The 19,004-nt window shown below is 46.0% G+C and overlaps 11 non-coding genes across 11 annotated transcripts; all 11 read right to left on the bottom strand.

Moving 5' to 3' along the window:
• Nucleotides 1-1,224: 1,224 nt before the first annotated feature.
• Nucleotides 1,225-1,339, bottom strand: LOC149277242 (U5 spliceosomal RNA). Its single transcript, XR_016279116.1, has one exon. It is a non-coding gene; the product is annotated as a U5 spliceosomal RNA (small nuclear RNA).
• A 1,611-nt stretch (nucleotides 1,340-2,950) lies between these two features.
• LOC149277241 (U5 spliceosomal RNA) lies at nucleotides 2,951-3,065 on the bottom strand. The gene has a single exon (XR_016279255.1). It is a non-coding gene; the product is annotated as a U5 spliceosomal RNA (small nuclear RNA).
• A 1,611-nt stretch (nucleotides 3,066-4,676) lies between these two features.
• Nucleotides 4,677-4,791, bottom strand: LOC149277240 (U5 spliceosomal RNA). Its single transcript, XR_016279075.1, has one exon. It is a non-coding gene; the product is annotated as a U5 spliceosomal RNA (small nuclear RNA).
• A 1,611-nt stretch (nucleotides 4,792-6,402) lies between these two features.
• On the bottom strand, nucleotides 6,403-6,517 carry LOC149277239 (U5 spliceosomal RNA). The gene has a single exon (XR_016279254.1). It is a non-coding gene; the product is annotated as a U5 spliceosomal RNA (small nuclear RNA).
• A 1,611-nt stretch (nucleotides 6,518-8,128) lies between these two features.
• Nucleotides 8,129-8,243, bottom strand: LOC149277238 (U5 spliceosomal RNA). Its single transcript, XR_016279252.1, has one exon. It is a non-coding gene; the product is annotated as a U5 spliceosomal RNA (small nuclear RNA).
• A 1,611-nt stretch (nucleotides 8,244-9,854) lies between these two features.
• Nucleotides 9,855-9,969, bottom strand: LOC149277237 (U5 spliceosomal RNA). The gene has a single exon (XR_016279115.1). It is a non-coding gene; the product is annotated as a U5 spliceosomal RNA (small nuclear RNA).
• Nucleotides 9,970-11,583: 1,614 nt separating this feature from the next.
• On the bottom strand, nucleotides 11,584-11,698 carry LOC149277236 (U5 spliceosomal RNA). The gene has a single exon (XR_016279114.1). It is a non-coding gene; the product is annotated as a U5 spliceosomal RNA (small nuclear RNA).
• A 1,611-nt stretch (nucleotides 11,699-13,309) lies between these two features.
• LOC149277235 (U5 spliceosomal RNA) lies at nucleotides 13,310-13,424 on the bottom strand. The gene has a single exon (XR_016279251.1). It is a non-coding gene; the product is annotated as a U5 spliceosomal RNA (small nuclear RNA).
• A 1,611-nt stretch (nucleotides 13,425-15,035) lies between these two features.
• On the bottom strand, nucleotides 15,036-15,150 carry LOC149277234 (U5 spliceosomal RNA). Its single transcript, XR_016279308.1, has one exon. It is a non-coding gene; the product is annotated as a U5 spliceosomal RNA (small nuclear RNA).
• Nucleotides 15,151-16,761: 1,611 nt separating this feature from the next.
• On the bottom strand, nucleotides 16,762-16,876 carry LOC149277233 (U5 spliceosomal RNA). Its single transcript, XR_016279250.1, has one exon. It is a non-coding gene; the product is annotated as a U5 spliceosomal RNA (small nuclear RNA).
• Nucleotides 16,877-18,487: 1,611 nt separating this feature from the next.
• On the bottom strand, nucleotides 18,488-18,602 carry LOC149277232 (U5 spliceosomal RNA). Its single transcript, XR_016279297.1, has one exon. It is a non-coding gene; the product is annotated as a U5 spliceosomal RNA (small nuclear RNA).
• Nucleotides 18,603-19,004: the final 402 nt, after the last annotated feature.

Here is a 19,004-nt window from a genome sequence, read left to right as displayed (position 1 = left end):
CCAGAAGTTCCTGGCACACATGCTTTGGGCTGTGTTACAAGGTTAGGGGTAAGGCTTCGGGATGGAATCTGATTACTACTCTTTTTCCCCAATGGTGGCGTGCTGAACCCATCGGCTTCACAAATACCAAGTTGCCTGATGCTGTTTCCTTTGAAAGCAAATATATCTTTTCCACAAATCAAATCTTTCTAATTAAACCACCTTTCCAAAGTTAGCGCTTAGAAACGCTTAAGCATGGAAAGGTTTGGTGATAGAGCTTGGGTTAGGGGCGGGTTAAGCTCATGGCTTTGAAGAGGCACAGTTACAGTTAGCGTCGGAGTACTGTTAATGGTTTACGGTTGACAGTTTAGGGTTAGGTAAGGCTTAGAATCCTTCCCCATTGTGGCGTGTTTAGCCCATCCTTTTCCCAAACACCAAAAAAGCCTGATTGCCTTCAATTTCTTTTTGTCTTAAGCAGCATCGCCAGTGCCAACATTTTGCACCTAAGATTATAAAAAGTACCTAGCAAAATTGTTTCCGTTTTAAAACCGCACAAAATCTCGGACAGTTCACCTGTCTGTATGCCTCGCGACGAACGAGCGAAAGGCTCACTAGCGGCAGCGCACGGACGACCGGACTCCCCAGCACCGCCACAAAGAAGGAGCGCAGCGCGGCATTGGAGCGGCAAAAGTCAACCCAAACGCAGCAGACTAGACATTTTGCCAAAAACGAAGTCTGCAACCTGATCTTTCCACACGCATAGAGCTTCCCAACTCGTGTCGGAAAGCTTTTAAACAAATAGCAAAAAAGCTATGATCACTGAACCTACAAAGGGCGCATTAGTCTTTTCCATGCTGAAAAGCGGCCCCTTAAGCACGTGGTGAGTGCTTTTTCCAGATGTTTCACTGTTGCTATTTGAGGAAATGAATAATACAACTGCACATGTGAGGAACAGAGATCTCAATGTTAAACATTTAAGGGCAGTTTTTTGTTGTTTGGTTTGTGTATTACGATAAAGAACAATTGGGAACATGTTTGAAAGCGTATGCACAGGCTTATTTGCATAGAGTCTGGAGGGCGTGGTCTAACCCTGCCTCCTTAAAGCATTTCTACAACCCCAAACAGTACATAGCATGACACAGGCAGGATATTTTGCGCTTCTGGGTGCGACACAGTCCTCAGCCAGGGCAAAGCTTGCGACTAGAGCAAGCAATCTTTTTGATCTATCGTTAACAACAGCAAAGAAGCCCAGCAAACGCCAGGCATCAAAAAATTGGTTACGACTCATGGTCGTTCCTCCCCACGGAAATCTTTAGTAAAAGGCGAAAGATTTATTCGGTCTGAAGAGAAACCAGAGTATACCCAAACATGCCGCAGGGCAACGGCCCGGACACAGGCAGTGCTCCTCGATGTTAAGGTGTGTTTAATTAATCCCACCCAGCTCTTGCCTGATCATTGGAACCTTTAACACATGCAAAACACGATTGCAAAGGGATTGGAACCATTTAATATTGGGCTGCTTTAAAGTCTTATTAAACTAACAATAAGGTGGGGCGTTTCCCAGTGCATCATGGGTATTCAAATGAGGCGGCAGCTCAAACAAACCTTCCAGCAGTCTTAGTGACCGGGGCGCGAGCTTGCTTCTCTGAAACAATTTTGTTTGCTTTAAGAAAAGAAAAGCTGAAGATTGTTCCTCCCCCACCGCTTTGCCTACGGGGGCCCGCAACTTCCCCTTCCGCTGCAGCCACCAGAAGTTCCTGGCACACATGCTTTGGGCTGTGTTACAAGGTTAGGGGTAAGGCTTCGGGATGGAATCTGATTACTACTCTTTTTCCCCAATGGTGGCGTGCTGAACCCATCGGCTTCACAAATACCAAGTTGCCTGATGCTGTTTCCTTTGAAAGCAAATATATCTTTTCCACAAATCAAATCTTTCTAATTAAACCACCTTTCCAAAGTTAGCGGTTAGAAACGCTTAAGCATGGAAAGGTTTGGTGATAGAGCTTGGGTTAGGGGCGGGTTAAGCTCATGGCTTTGAAGAGGCACAGTTACAGTTAGCGTCGGAGTACTGTTAATGGTTTACGGTTGACAGTTTAGGGTTAGGTAAGGCTTAGAATCCTTCCCCATTGTGGCGTGTTTAGCCCATCCTTTTCCCAAACACCAAAAAAGCCTGATTGCCTTCAATTTCTTTTTGTCTTAAGCAGCATCGCCAGTGCCAACATTTTGCACCTAAGATTATAAAAAGTACCTAGCAAAATTGTTTCCGTTTTAAAACCGCACAAAATCTCGGACAGTTCACCTGTCTGTATGCCTCGCGACGAACGAGCGAAAGGCTCACTAGCGGCAGCGCACGGACGACCGGACTCCCCAGCACCGCCACAAAGAAGGAGCGCAGCGCGGCATTGGAGCGGCAAAAGTCAACCCAAACGCAGCAGACTAGACATTTTGCCAAAAACGAAGTCTGCAACCTGATCTTTCCACACGCATAGAGCTTCCCAACTCGTGTCGGAAAGCTTTGAAACAAACAGCAAAAAAGCTACGATCACTGAACCTACAAAGGGCGCATTAGTCTTTTCCATGCTGAAAAGCGGCCCCTTAAGCACGTGGTGAGTGCTTTTTCCAGATGTTTCACTGTTGCTATTTGAGGAAATGAATAATACAACTGCACATGTGAGGAACAGAGATCTCAATGTTAAACATTTAAGGGCAGTTTTTTGTTGTTTGGTTTGTGTATTACGATAAAGAACAATTGGGAACATGTTTGAAAGCGTATGCACAGGCTTATTTGCATAGAGTCTGGAGGGCGTGGTCTAACCCTGCCTCCTTAAAGCATTTCTACAACCCCAAACAGTACATAGCATGACACAGGCAGGATATTTTGCGCTTCTGGGTGCGACACAGTCCTCAGCCAGGGCAAAGCTTGCGACTAGAGCAAGCAATCTTTTTGATCTATCGTTAACAACAGCAAAGAAGCCCAGCAAACGCCAGGCATCAAGAAATTAGTTACGACTCATGGTCGTTCCTCCCCACGGAAATCTTTAGTAAAAGGCGAAAGATTTATTCGGTCTGAAGAGAAACCAGAGTATGCCCAAACATGCCACAGGGCAACGGCCCGGACACAGGCAGTGCTCCTCGAGGTTAAGGTGTGTTTAATTAATCCCACCCAGCTCTTGCCTGATCATTGGAACCTTTAACACATGCAAAACACGATTGCACAGGGATTGGAACTATTTAATATTGGGCTGCTTTAAAGTCTTATTAAACTAACAATAAGGTGGGGCGTTTCCCAGTGCATCATGGGTATTCAAATGAGGCGGCAGCTCAAACAAACCTTCCAGCAGTCTTAGTGACCGGGGCGCGAGCTTGCTTCTCTGAAACAATTTTGTTTGCTTTAAGAAAAGAAAAGCTGAAGATTGTACCTCCCCCACCGCTTTGCCTACGGGGGCCCGCAACTTCCCCTTCCGCTGCAGCCACCAGAAGTTCCTGGCACACATGCTTTGGGCTGTGTTACAAGGTTAGGGGTAAGGCTTCGGGATGGAATCTGATTACTACTCTTTTTCCCCAATGGTGGCGTGCTGAACCCATCGGCTTCACAAATACCAAGTTGCCTGATGCTGTTTCCTTTGAAAGCAAATATATCTTTTCCACAAATGAAATCTTTCTAATTAAACCACCTTTCCAAAGTTAGCGGTTAGAAACGCTTAAGCATGGAAAGGTTTGGTGATAGAGCTTGGGTTAGGGGCGGGTTAAGCTCATGGCTTTGAAGAGGCACAGTTACAGTTAGCGTCGGAGTACTGTTAATGGTTTACGGTTGACAGTTTAGGGTTAGGTAAGGCTTAGAATCCTTCCCCATTGTGGCGTGTTTAGCCCATCCTTTTCCCAAACACCAAAAAAGCCTGATTGCCTTCAATTTCTTTTTGTCTTAAGCAGCATCGCCAGTGCCAACATTTTGCACCTAAGATTATAAAAAGTACCTAGCAAAATTGTTTCCGTTTTAAAACCGCACAAAATCTCGGACAGTTCACCTGTCTGTATGCCTCGCGACGAACGAGCGAAAGGCTCACTAGCGGCAGCGCACGGACGACCGGACTCCCCAGCACCGCCACAAAGAAGGAGCGCAGCGCGGCATTGGAGCGGCAAAAGTCAACCCAAACGCAGCAGACTAGACATTTTGCCAAAAACGAAGTCTGCAACCTGATCTTCCCACACGCATAGAGCTTCCCAACTCGTGTCGGAAAGCTTTTAAACAAATAGCAAAAAAGCTATGATCACTGAACCTACAAAGGGCGCATTAGTCTTTTCCATGCTGAAAAGCGGCCCCTTAAGCACGTGGTGAGTGCTTTTTCCAGATGTTTCACTGTTGCTATTTGAGGAAATGAATAATACAACTGCACATGTGAGGAACAGAGACCTCAATGTTAAACATTTAAGGGCAGTTTTTTGTTGTTTGGTTTGTGTATTATGATAAAGAACAATTGGGAACATGTTTGAAAGCGTATGCACAGGCTTATTTGCATAGAGTCTGGAGGGCGTGGTCTAACCCTGCCTCCTTAAAGCATTTCTACAACCCCAAACAGTACATAGCATGACACAGGCAGGATATTTTGCGCTTCTGGGTGCGACACAGTCCTCAGCCAGGGGAAAGCTTGCGACTAGAGCAAGCAATCTTTTTGATCTATCGTTAACAACAGCAAAGAAGCCCAGCAAACGCCAGGCATCAAAAAATTGGTTACGACTCATGGTTGTTCCTCCCCACGGAAATCTTTAGTAAAAGGCGAAAGATTTATTCGGTCTGAAGAGAAACCAGAGTATACCCAAACATGCCGCAGGGCAACGGCCCGGACACAGGCAGTGCTCCTCGAGGTTAAGGTGTGTTTAATTAATCCCACCCAGCTCTTGCCTGATCATTGGAACCTTTAACACATGCAAAACACGATTGCAAAGGGATTGGAACTATTTAATATTGGGCTGCTTTAAAGTCTTATTAAACTAACAATAAGGTGGGGCGTTTCCCAGTGCATCATGGGTATTCAAATGAGGCGGCAGCTCAAACAAACCTTCCAGCAGTCTTAGTGACCGGGGCGCGAGCTTGCTTCTCTGAAACAATTTTGTTTGCTTTAAGAAAAGAAAAGCTGAAGATTGTACCTCCCCCACCGCTTTGCCTACGGGGGCCCGCAACTTCCCCTTCCGCTGCAGCCACCAGAAGTTCCTGGCACACATGCTTTGGGCTGTGTTACAAGGTTAGGGGTAAGGCTTCGGGATGGAATCTGATTACTACTCTTTTTCCCCAATGGTGGCGTGCTGAACCCATCGGCTTCACAAATACCAAGTTGCCTGATGCTGTTTCCTTTGAAAGCAAATATATCTTTTCCACAAATCAAATCTTTCTAATTAAACCACCTTTCCAAAGTTAGCGGTTAGAAACGCTTAAGCATGGAAAGGTTTGGTGATAGAGCTTGGGTTAGGGGCGGGTTAAGCTCATGGCTTTGAAGAGGCACAGTTACAGTTAGCGTCGGAGTACTGTTAATGGTTTACGGTTGACAGTTTAGGGTTAGGTAAGGCTTAGAATCCTTCCCCATTGTGGCGTGTTTAGCCCATCCTTTTCCCAAACACCAAAAAAGCCTGATTGCCTTCAATTTCTTTTTGTCTTAAGCAGCATCGCCAGTGCCAACATTTTGCACCTAAGATTATAAAAAGTACCTAGCAAAATTGTTTCCGTTTTAAAACCGCACAAAATCTCGGACAGTTCACCTGTCTGTATGCCTCGCGACGAACGAGCGAAAGGCTCACTAGCGGCAGCGCACGGACGACCGGACTCCCCAGCACCGCCACAAAGAAGGAGCGCAGCGCGGCATTGGAGCGGCAAAAGTCAACCCAAACGCAGCAGACTAGACATTTTGCCAAAAACGAAGTCTGCAACCTGATCTTTCCACACGCATAGAGCTTCCCAACTCGTGTCGGAAAGCTTTGAAACAAACAGCAAAAAAGCTACGATCACTGTACCTACAAAGGGCGCATTAGTCTTTTCCATGCTGAAAAGCGGCCCCTTAAGCACGTGGTGAGTGCTTTTTCCAGATGTTTCACTGTTGCTATTTGAGGAAATGAATAATACAACTGCACATGTGAGGAACAGAGATCTCAATGTTAAACATTTAAGGGCAGTTTTTTGTTGTTTGGTTTGTGTATTACGATAAAGAACAATTGGGAACATGTTTGAAAGCGTATGCACAGGCTTATTTGCATAGAGTCTGGAGGGCGTGGTCTAACCCTGCCTCCTTAAAGCATTTCTACAACCCCAAACAGTACATAGCATGACACAGGCAGGATATTTTGCGCTTCTGGGTGCGACACAGTCCTCAGCCAGGGCAAAGCTTGCGACTAGAGCAAGCAATCTTTTTGATCTATCGTTAACAACAGCAAAGAAGCCCAGCAAACGCCAGGCATCAAGAAATTAGTTACGACTCATGGTCGTTCCTCCCCACGGAAATCTTTAGTAAAAGGCGAAAGATTTATTCGGTCTGAAGAGAAACCAGAGTATGCCCAAACATGCCACAGGGCAACGGCCCGGACACAGGCAGTGCTCCTCGAGGTTAAGGTGTGTTTAATTAATCCCACCCAGCTCTTGCCTGATCATTGGAACCTTTAACACATGCAAAACACGATTGCACAGGGATTGGAACTATTTAATATTGGGCTGCTTTAAAGTCTTATTAAACTAACAATAAGGTGGGGCGTTTCCCAGTGCATCATGGGTATTCAAATGAGGCGGCAGCTCAAACAAACCTTCCAGCAGTCTTAGTGACCGGGGCGCGAGCTTGCTTCTCTGAAACAATTTTGTTTGCTTTAAGAAAAGAAAAGCTGAAGATTGTACCTCCCCCACCGCTTTGCCTACGGGGGCCCGCAACTTCCCCTTCCGCTGCAGCCACCAGAAGTTCCTGGCACACATGCTTTGGGCTGTGTTACAAGGTTAGGGGTAAGGCTTCGGGATGGAATCTGATTACTACTCTTTTTCCCCAATGGTGGCGTGCTGAACCCATCGGCTTCACAAATACCAAGTTGCCTGATGCTGTTTCCTTTGAAAGCAAATATATCTTTTCCACAAATGAAATCTTTCTAATTAAACCACCTTTCCAAAGTTAGCGGTTAGAAACGCTTAAGCATGGAAAGGTTTGGTGATAGAGCTTGGGTTAGGGGCGGGTTAAGCTCATGGCTTTGAAGAGGCACAGTTACAGTTAGCGTCGGAGTACTGTTAATGGTTTACGGTTGACAGTTTAGGGTTAGGTAAGGCTTAGAATCCTTCCCCATTGTGGCGTGTTTAGCCCATCCTTTTCCCAAACACCAAAAAAGCCTGATTGCCTTCAATTTCTTTTTGTCTTAAGCAGCATCGCCAGTGCCAACATTTTGCACCTAAGATTATAAAAAGTACCTAGCAAAATTGTTTCCGTTTTAAAACCGCACAAAATCTCGGACAGTTCACCTGTCTGTATGCCTCGCGACGAACGAGCGAAAGGCTCACTAGCGGCAGCGCACGGACGACCGGACTCCCCAGCACCGCCACAAAGAAGGAGCGCAGCGCGGCATTGGAGCGGCAAAAGTCAACCCAAACGCAGCAGACTAGACATTTTGCCAAAAACGAAGTCTGCAACCTGATCTTTCCACACGCATAGAGCTTCCCAACTCGTGTCGGAAAGCTTTGAAACAAACAGCAAAAAAGCTACGATCACTGTACCTACAAAGGGCGCATTAGTCTTTTCCATGCTGAAAAGCGGCCCCTTAAGCACGTGGTGAGTGCTTTTTCCAGATGTTTCACTGTTGCTATTTGAGGAAATGAATAATACAACTGCACATGTGAGGAACAGAGATCTCAATGTTAAACATTTAAGGGCAGTTTTTTGTTGTTTGGTTTGTGTATTACGATAAAGAACAATTGGGAACATGTTTGAAAGCGTATGCACAGGCTTATTTGCATAGAGTCTGGAGGGCGTGGTCTAACCCTGCCTCCTTAAAGCATTTCTACAACCCCAAACAGTACATAGCATGACACAGGCAGGATATTTTGCGCTTCTGGGTGCGACACAGTCCTCAGCCAGGGCAAAGCTTGCGACTAGAGCAAGCAATCTTTTTGATCTATCGTTAACAACAGCAAAGAAGCCCAGCAAACGCCAGGCATCAAGAAATTAGTTACGACTCATGGTCGTTCCTCCCCACGGAAATCTTTAGTAAAAGGCGAAAGATTTATTCGGTCTGAAGAGAAACCAGAGTATGCCCAAACATGCCACAGGGCAACGGCCCGGACACAGGCAGTGCTCCTCGAGGTTAAGGTGTGTTTAATTAATCCCACCCAGCTCTTGCCTGATCATTGGAACCTTTAACACATGCAAAACACGATTGCACAGGGATTGGAACTATTTAATATTGGGCTGCTTTAAAGTCTTATTAAACTAACAATAAGGTGGGGCGTTTCCCAGTGCATCATGGGTATTCAAATGAGGCGGCAGCTCAAACAAACCTTCCAGCAGTCTTAGTGACCGGGGCGCGAGCTTGCTTCTCTGAAACAATTTTGTTTGCTTTAAGAAAAGAAAAGCTGAAGATTGTACCTCCCCCACCGCTTTGCCTACGGGGGCCCGCAACTTCCCCTTCCGCTGCAGCCACCAGAAGTTCCTGGCACACATGCTTTGGGCTGTGTTACAAGGTTAGGGGTAAGGCTTCGGGATGGAATCTGATTACTACTCTTTTTCCCCAATGGTGGCGTGCTGAACCCATCGGCTTCACAAATACCAAGTTGCCTGATGCTGTTTCCTTTGAAAGCAAATATATCTTTTCCACAAATGAAATCTTTCTAATTAAACCACCTTTCCAAAGTTAGCGGTTAGAAACGCTTAAGCATGGAAAGGTTTGGTGATAGAGCTTGGGTTAGGGGCGGGTTAAGCTCATGGCTTTGAAGAGGCACAGTTACAGTTAGCGTCGGAGTACTGTTAATGGTTTACGGTTGACAGTTTAGGGTTAGGTAAGGCTTAGAATCCTTCCCCATTGTGGCGTGTTTAGCCCATCCTTTTCCCAAACACCAAAAAAGCCTGATTGCCTTCAATTTCTTTTTGTCTTAAGCAGCATCGCCAGTGCCAACATTTTGCACCTAAGATTATAAAAAGTACCTAGCAAAATTGTTTCCGTTTTAAAACCGCACAAAATCTCGGACAGTTCACCTGTCTGTATGCCTCGCGACGAACGAGCGAAAGGCTCACTAGCGGCAGCGCACGGACGACCGGACTCCCCAGCACCGCCACAAAGAAGGAGCGCAGCGCGGCATTGGAGCGGCAAAAGTCAACCCAAACGCAGCAGACTAGACATTTTGCCAAAAACGAAGTCTGCAACCTGATCTTCCCACACGCATAGAGCTTCCCAACTCGTGTCGGAAAGCTTTTAAACAAATAGCAAAAAAGCTATGATCACTGAACCTACAAAGGGCGCATTAGTCTTTTCCATGCTGAAAAGCGGCCCCTTAAGCACGTGGTGAGTGCTTTTTCCAGATGTTTCACTGTTGCTATTTGAGGAAATGAATAATACAACTGCACATGTGAGGAACAGAGACCTCAATGTTAAACATTTAAGGGCAGTTTTTTGTTGTTTGGTTTGTGTATTATGATAAAGAACAATTGGGAACATGTTTGAAAGCGTATGCACAGGCTTATTTGCATAGAGTCTGGAGGGCGTGGTCTAACCCTGCCTCCTTAAAGCATTTCTACAACCCCAAACAGTACATAGCATGACACAGGCAGGATATTTTGCGCTTCTGGGTGCGACACAGTCCTCAGCCAGGGCAAAGCTTGCGACTAGAGCAAGCAATCTTTTTGATCTATCGTTAACAACAGCAAAGAAGCCCAGCAAACGCCAGGCATCAAAAAATTGGTTACGACTCATGGTCGTTCCTCCCCACGGAAATCTTTAGTAAAAGGCGAAAGATTTATTCGGTCTGAAGAGAAACCAGAGTATGCCCAAGCATGCCGCAGGGCAACGGCCCGGACACAGGCAGTGCTCCTCGATGTTAAGGTGTGTTTAATTAATCCCACCCAGCTCTTGCCTGATCATTGGAACCTTTAACACATGCAAAACACGATTGCAAAGGGATTGGAACTATTTAATATTGGGCTGCTTTAAAGTCTTATTAAACTAACAATAAGGTGGGGCGTTTCCCAGTGCATCATGGGTATTCAAATGAGGCGGCAGCTCAAACAAACCTTCCAGCAGTCTTAGTGACCGGGGCGCGAGCTTGCTTCTCTGAAACAATTTTGTTTGCTTTAAGAAAAGAAAAGCTGAAGATTGTTCCTCCCCCACCGCTTTGCCTACGGGGGCCCGCAACTTCCCCTTCCGCTGCAGCCACCAGAAGTTCCTGGCACACATGCTTTGGGCTGTGTTACAAGGTTAGGGGTAAGGCTTCGGGATGGAATCTGATTACTACTCTTTTTCCCCAATGGTGGCGTGCTGAACCCATCGGCTTCACAAATACCAAGTTGCCTGATGCTGTTTCCTTTGAAAGCAAATATATCTTTTCCACAAATCAAATCTTTCTAATTAAACCACCTTTCCAAAGTTAGCGCTTAGAAACGCTTAAGCATGGAAAGGTTTGGTGATAGAGCTTGGGTTAGGGGCGGGTTAAGCTCATGGCTTTGAAGAGGCACAGTTACAGTTAGCGTCGGAGTACTGTTAATGGTTTACGGTTGACAGTTTAGGGTTAGGTAAGGCTTAGAATCCTTCCCCATTGTGGCGTGTTTAGCCCATCCTTTTCCCAAACACCAAAAAAGCCTGATTGCCTTCAATTTCTTTTTGTCTTAAGCAGCATCGCCAGTGCCAACATTTTGCACCTAAGATTATAAAAAGTACCTAGCAAAATTGTTTCCGTTTTAAAACCGCACAAAATCTCGGACAGTTCACCTGTCTGTATGCCTCGCGACGAACGAGCGAAAGGCTCACTAGCGGCAGCGCACGGACGACCGGACTCCCCAGCACCGCCACAAAGAAGGAGCGCAGCGCGGCATTGGAGCGGCAAAAGTCAACCCAAACGCAGCAGACTAGACATTTTGCCAAAAACGAAGTCTGCAACCTGATCTTTCCACACGCATAGAGCTTCCCAACTCGTGTCGGAAAGCTTTTAAACAAATAGCAAAAAAGCTATGATCACTGAACCTACAAAGGGCGCATTAGTCTTTTCCATGCTGAAAAGCGGCCCCTTAAGCACGTGGTGAGTGCTTTTTCCAGATGTTTCACTGTTGCTATTTGAGGAAATGAATAATACAACTGCACATGTGAGGAACAGAGATCTCAATGTTAAACATTTAAGGGCAGTTTTTTGTTGTTTGGTTTGTGTATTACGATAAAGAACAATTGGGAACATGTTTGAAAGCGTATTTTCAAACGCTCTATTTGCATAGAGTCTGGAGGGCGTGGTCTAACCCTGCCTCCTTAAAGCATTTCTACAACCCCAAACAGTACATAGCATGACACAGGCAGGATATTTTGCGCTTCTGGGTGCGACACAGTCCTCAGCCAGGGCAAAGCTTGCGACTAGAGCAAGCAATCTTTTTGATCTATCGTTAACAACAGCAAAGAAGCCCAGCAAACGCCAGGCATCAAAAAATTGGTTACGACTCATGGTCGTTCCTCCCCACGGAAATCTTTAGTAAAAGGCGAAAGATTTATTCGGTCTGAAGAGAAACCAGAGTATACCCAAACATGCCGCAGGGCAACGGCCCGGACACAGGCAGTGCTCCTCGATGTTAAGGTGTGTTTAATTAATCCCACCCAGCTCTTGCCTGATCATTGGAACCTTTAACACATGCAAAACACGATTGCAAAGGGATTGGAACCATTTAATATTGGGCTGCTTTAAAGTCTTATTAAACTAACAATAAGGTGGGGCGTTTCCCAGTGCATCATGGGTATTCAAATGAGGCGGCAGCTCAAACAAACCTTCCAGCAGTCTTAGTGACCGGGGCGCGAGCTTGCTTCTCTGAAACAATTTTGTTTGCTTTAAGAAAAGAAAAGCTGAAGATTGTTCCTCCCCCACCGCTTTGCCTACGGGGGCCCGCAACTTCCCCTTCCGCTGCAGCCACCAGAAGTTCCTGGCACACATGCTTTGGGCTGTGTTACAAGGTTAGGGGTAAGGCTTCGGGATGGAATCTGATTACTACTCTTTTTCCCCAATGGTGGCGTGCTGAACCCATCGGCTTCACAAATACCAAGTTGCCTGATGCTGTTTCCTTTGAAAGCAAATATATCTTTTCCACAAATCAAATCTTTCTAATTAAACCACCTTTCCAAAGTTAGCGGTTAGAAACGCTTAAGCATGGAAAGGTTTGGTGATAGAGCTTGGGTTAGGGGCGGGTTAAGCTCATGGCTTTGAAGAGGCACAGTTACAGTTAGCGTCGGAGTACTGTTAATGGTTTACGGTTGACAGTTTAGGGTTAGGTAAGGCTTAGAATCCTTCCCCATTGTGGCGTGTTTAGCCCATCCTTTTCCCAAACACCAAAAAAGCCTGATTGCCTTCAATTTCTTTTTGTCTTAAGCAGCATCGCCAGTGCCAACATTTTGCACCTAAGATTATAAAAAGTACCTAGCAAAATTGTTTCCGTTTTAAAACCGCACAAAATCTCGGACAGTTCACCTGTCTGTATGCCTCGCGACGAACGAGCGAAAGGCTCACTAGCGGCAGCGCACGGACGACCGGACTCCCCAGCACCGCCACAAAGAAGGAGCGCAGCGCGGCATTGGAGCGGCAAAAGTCAACCCAAACGCAGCAGACTAGACATTTTGCCAAAAACGAAGTCTGCAACCTGATCTTTCCACACGCATAGAGCTTCCCAACTCGTGTCGGAAAGCTTTGAAACAAACAGCAAAAAAGCTACGATCACTGAACCTACAAAGGGCGCATTAGTCTTTTCCATGCTGAAAAGCGGCCCCTTAAGCACGTGGTGAGTGCTTTTTCCAGATGTTTCACTGTTGCTATTTGAGGAAATGAATAATACAACTGCACATGTGAGGAACAGAGATCTCAATGTTAAACATTTAAGGGCAGTTTTTTGTTGTTTGGTTTGTGTATTACGATAAAGAACAATTGGGAACATGTTTGAAAGCGTATGCACAGGCTTATTTGCATAGAGTCTGGAGGGCGTGGTCTAACCCTGCCTCCTTAAAGCATTTCTACAACCCCAAACAGTACATAGCATGACACAGGCAGGATATTTTGCGCTTCTGGGTGCGACACAGTCCTCAGCCAGGGCAAAGCTTGCGACTAGAGCAAGCAATCTTTTTGATCTATCGTTAACAACAGCAAAGAAGCCCAGCAAACGCCAGGCATCAAGAAATTAGTTACGACTCATGGTCGTTCCTCCCCACGGAAATCTTTAGTAAAAGGCGAAAGATTTATTCGGTCTGAAGAGAAACCAGAGTATGCCCAAACATGCCACAGGGCAACGGCCCGGACACAGGCAGTGCTCCTCGAGGTTAAGGTGTGTTTAATTAATCCCACCCAGCTCTTGCCTGATCATTGGAACCTTTAACACATGCAAAACACGATTGCACAGGGATTGGAACTATTTAATATTGGGCTGCTTTAAAGTCTTATTAAACTAACAATAAGGTGGGGCGTTTCCCAGTGCATCATGGGTATTCAAATGAGGCGGCAGCTCAAACAAACCTTCCAGCAGTCTTAGTGACCGGGGCGCGAGCTTGCTTCTCTGAAACAATTTTGTTTGCTTTAAGAAAAGAAAAGCTGAAGATTGTACCTCCCCCACCGCTTTGCCTACGGGGGCCCGCAACTTCCCCTTCCGCTGCAGCCACCAGAAGTTCCTGGCACACATGCTTTGGGCTGTGTTACAAGGTTAGGGGTAAGGCTTCGGGATGGAATCTGATTACTACTCTTTTTCCCCAATGGTGGCGTGCTGAACCCATCGGCTTCACAAATACCAAGTTGCCTGATGCTGTTTCCTTTGAAAGCAAATATATCTTTTCCACAAATGAAATCTTTCTAATTAAACCACCTTTCCAAAGTTAGCGGTTAGAAACGCTTAAGCATGGAAAGGTTTGGTGATAGAGCTTGGGTTAGGGGCGGGTTAAGCTCATGGCTTTGAAGAGGCACAGTTACAGTTAGCGTCGGAGTACTGTTAATGGTTTACGGTTGACAGTTTAGGGTTAGGTAAGGCTTAGAATCCTTCCCCATTGTGGCGTGTTTAGCCCATCCTTTTCCCAAACACCAAAAAAGCCTGATTGCCTTCAATTTCTTTTTGTCTTAAGCAGCATCGCCAGTGCCAACATTTTGCACCTAAGATTATAAAAAGTACCTAGCAAAATTGTTTCCGTTTTAAAACCGCACAAAATCTCGGACAGTTCACCTGTCTGTATGCCTCGCGACGAACGAGCGAAAGGCTCACTAGCGGCAGCGCACGGACGACCGGACTCCCCAGCACCGCCACAAAGAAGGAGCGCAGCGCGGCATTGGAGCGGCAAAAGTCAACCCAAACGCAGCAGACTAGACATTTTGCCAAAAACGAAGTCTGCAACCTGATCTTCCCACACGCATAGAGCTTCCCAACTCGTGTCGGAAAGCTTTTAAACAAATAGCAAAAAAGCTATGATCACTGAACCTACAAAGGGCGCATTAGTCTTTTCCATGCTGAAAAGCGGCCCCTTAAGCACGTGGTGAGTGCTTTTTCCAGATGTTTCACTGTTGCTATTTGAGGAAATGAATAATACAACTGCACATGTGAGGAACAGAGACCTCAATGTTAAACATTTAAGGGCAGTTTTTTGTTGTTTGGTTTGTGTATTATGATAAAGAACAATTGGGAACATGTTTGAAAGCGTATGCACAGGCTTATTTGCATAGAGTCTGGAGGGCGTGGTCTAACCCTGCCTCCTTAAAGCATTTCTACAACCCCAAACAGTACATAGCATGACACAGGCAGGATATTTTGCGCTTCTGGGTGCGACACAGTCCTCAGCCAGGGGAAAGCTTGCGACTAGAGCAAGCAATCTTTTTGATCTATCGTTAACAACAGCAAAGAAGCCCAGCAAACGCCAGGCATCAAAAAATTGGTTACGACTCATGGTTGTTCCTCCCCACGGAAATCTTTAGTAAAAGGCGAAAGATTTATTCGGTCTGAAGAGAAACCAGAGTATACCCAAACATGCCGCAGGGCAACGGCCCGGACACAGGCAGTGCTCCTCGAGGTTAAGGTGTGTTTAATTAATCCCACCCAGCTCTTGCCTGATCATTGGAACCTTTAACACATGCAAAACACGATTGCAAAGGGATTGGAACTATTTAATATTGGGCTGCTTTAAAGTCTTATTAAACTAACAATAAGGTGGGGCGTTTCCCAGTGCATCATGGGTATTCAAATGAGGCGGCAGCTCAAACAAACCTTCCAGCAGTCTTAGTGACCGGGGCGCGAGCTTGCTTCTCTGAAACAATTTTGTTTGCTTTAAGAAAAGAAAAGCTGAAGATTGTACCTCCCCCACCGCTTTGCCTACGGGGGCCCGCAACTTCCCCTTCCGCTGCAGCCACCAGAAGTTCCTGGCACACATGCTTTGGGCTGTGTTACAAGGTTAGGGGTAAGGCTTCGGGATGGAATCTGATTACTACTCTTTTTCCCCAATGGTGGCGTGCTGAACCCATCGGCTTCACAAATACCAAGTTGCCTGATGCTGTTTCCTTTGAAAGCAAATATATCTTTTCCACAAATCAAATCTTTCTAATTAAACCACCTTTCCAAAGTTAGCGGTTAGAAACGCTTAAGCATGGAAAGGTTTGGTGATAGAGCTTGGGTTAGGGGCGGGTTAAGCTCATGGCTTTGAAGAGGCACAGTTACAGTTAGCGTCGGAGTACTGTTAATGGTTTACGGTTGACAGTTTAGGGTTAGGTAAGGCTTAGAATCCTTCCCCATTGTGGCGTGTTTAGCCCATCCTTTTCCCAAACACCAAAAAAGCCTGATTGCCTTCAATTTCTTTTTGTCTTAAGCAGCATCGCCAGTGCCAACATTTTGCACCTAAGATTATAAAAAGTACCTAGCAAAATTGTTTCCGTTTTAAAACCGCACAAAATCTCGGACAGTTCACCTGTCTGTATGCCTCGCGACGAACGAGCGAAAGGCTCACTAGCGGCAGCGCACGGACGACCGGACTCCCCAGCACCGCCACAAAGAAGGAGCGCAGCGCGGCATTGGAGCGGCAAAAGTCAACCCAAACGCAGCAGACTAGACATTTTGCCAAAAACGAAGTCTGCAACCTGATCTTTCCACACGCATAGAGCTTCCCAACTCGTGTCGGAAAGCTTTGAAACAAACAGCAAAAAAGCTACGATCACTGTACCTACAAAGGGCGCATTAGTCTTTTCCATGCTGAAAAGCGGCCCCTTAAGCACGTGGTGAGTGCTTTTTCCAGATGTTTCACTGTTGCTATTTGAGGAAATGAATAATACAACTGCACATGTGAGGAACAGAGATCTCAATGTTAAACATTTAAGGGCAGTTTTTTGTTGTTTGGTTTGTGTATTACGATAAAGAACAATTGGGAACATGTTTGAAAGCGTATGCACAGGCTTATTTGCATAGAGTCTGGAGGGCGTGGTCTAACCCTGCCTCCTTAAAGCATTTCTACAACCCCAAACAGTACATAGCATGACACAGGCAGGATATTTTGCGCTTCTGGGTGCGACACAGTCCTCAGCCAGGGCAAAGCTTGCGACTAGAGCAAGCAATCTTTTTGATCTATCGTTAACAACAGCAAAGAAGCCCAGCAAACGCCAGGCATCAAGAAATTAGTTACGACTCATGGTCGTTCCTCCCCACGGAAATCTTTAGTAAAAGGCGAAAGATTTATTCGGTCTGAAGAGAAACCAGAGTATGCCCAAACATGCCACAGGGCAACGGCCCGGACACAGGCAGTGCTCCTCGAGGTTAAGGTGTGTTTAATTAATCCCACCCAGCTCTTGCCTGATCATTGGAACCTTTAACACATGCAAAACACGATTGCACAGGGATTGGAACTATTTAATATTGGGCTGCTTTAAAGTCTTATTAAACTAACAATAAGGTGGGGCGTTTCCCAGTGCATCATGGGTATTCAAATGAGGCGGCAGCTCAAACAAACCTTCCAGCAGTCTTAGTGACCGGGGCGCGAGCTTGCTTCTCTGAAACAATTTTGTTTGCTTTAAGAAAAGAAAAGCTGAAGATTGTACCTCCCCCACCGCTTTGCCTACGGGGGCCCGCAACTTCCCCTTCCGCTGCAGCCACCAGAAGTTCCTGGCACACATGCTTTGGGCTGTGTTACAAGGTTAGGGGTAAGGCTTCGGGATGGAATCTGATTACTACTCTTTTTCCCCAATGGTGGCGTGCTGAACCCATCGGCTTCACAAATACCAAGTTGCCTGATGCTGTTTCCTTTGAAAGCAAATATATCTTTTCCACAAATGAAATCTTTCTAATTAAACCACCTTTCCAAAGTTAGCGGTTAGAAACGCTTAAGCATGGAAAGGTTTGGTGATAGAGCTTGGGTTAGGGGCGGGTTAAGCTCATGGCTTTGAAGAGGCACAGTTACAGTTAGCGTCGGAGTACTGTTAATGGTTTACGGTTGACAGTTTAGGGTTAGGTAAGGCTTAGAATCCTTCCCCATTGTGGCGTGTTTAGCCCATCCTTTTCCCAAACACCAAAAAAGCCTGATTGCCTTCAATTTCTTTTTGTCTTAAGCAGCATCGCCAGTGCCAACATTTTGCACCTAAGATTATAAAAAGTACCTAGCAAAATTGTTTCCGTTTTAAAACCGCACAAAATCTCGGACAGTTCACCTGTCTGTATGCCTCGCGACGAACGAGCGAAAGGCTCACTAGCGGCAGCGCACGGACGACCGGACTCCCCAGCACCGCCACAAAGAAGGAGCGCAGCGCGGCATTGGAGCGGCAAAAGTCAACCCAAACGCAGCAGACTAGACATTTTGCCAAAAACGAAGTCTGCAACCTGATCTTCCCACACGCATAGAGCTTCCCAACTCGTGTCGGAAAGCTTTTAAACAAATAGCAAAAAAGCTATGATCACTGAACCTACAAAGGGCGCATTAGTCTTTTCCATGCTGAAAAGCGGCCCCTTAAGCACGTGGTGAGTGCTTTTTCCAGATGTTTCACTGTTGCTATTTGAGGAAATGAATAATACAACTGCACATGTGAGGAACAGAGACCTCAATGTTAAACATTTAAGGGCAGTTTTTTGTTGTTTGGTTTGTGTATTATGATAAAGAACAATTGGGAACATGTTTGAAAGCGTATGCACAGGCTTATTTGCATAGAGTCTGGAGGGCGTGGTCTAACCCTGCCTCCTTAAAGCATTTCTACAACCCCAAACAGTACATAGCATGACACAGGCAGGATATTTTGCGCTTCTGGGTGCGACACAGTCCTCAGCCAGGGGAAAGCTTGCGACTAGAGCAAGCAATCTTTTTGATCTATCGTTAACAACAGCAAAGAAGCCCAGCAAACGCCAGGCATCAAAAAATTGGTTACGACTCATGGTTGTTCCTCCCCACGGAAATCTTTAGTAAAAGGCGAAAGATTTATTCGGTCTGAAGAGAAACCAGAGTATACCCAAACATGCCGCAGGGCAACGGCCCGGACACAGGCAGTGCTCCTCGAGGTTAAGGTGTGTTTAATTAATCCCACCCAGCTCTTGCCTGATCATTGGAACCTTTAACACATGCAAAACACGATTGCAAAGGGATTGGAACTATTTAATATTGGGCTGCTTTAAAGTCTTATTAAACTAACAATAAGGTGGGGCGTTTCCCAGTGCATCATGGGTATTCAAATGAGGCGGCAGCTCAAACAAACCTTCCAGCAGTCTTAGTGACCGGGGCGCGAGCTTGCTTCTCTGAAACAATTTTGTTTGCTTTAAGAAAAGAAAAGCTGAAGATTGTACCTCCCCCACCGCTTTGCCTACGGGGGCCCGCAACTTCCCCTTCCGCTGCAGCCACCAGAAGTTCCTGGC

Source organism: Sceloporus occidentalis, unplaced genomic scaffold (assembly GCF_023333645.1).
Source record: "Sceloporus occidentalis isolate IW3139 unplaced genomic scaffold, rSceOcc1.0.p SCAF_220, whole genome shotgun sequence".
NCBI classification, from domain to species: Eukaryota; Metazoa; Chordata; class Lepidosauria; order Squamata; family Phrynosomatidae; genus Sceloporus; species Sceloporus occidentalis.
This window is presented reverse-complemented; position numbering and strand designations above follow the sequence as displayed.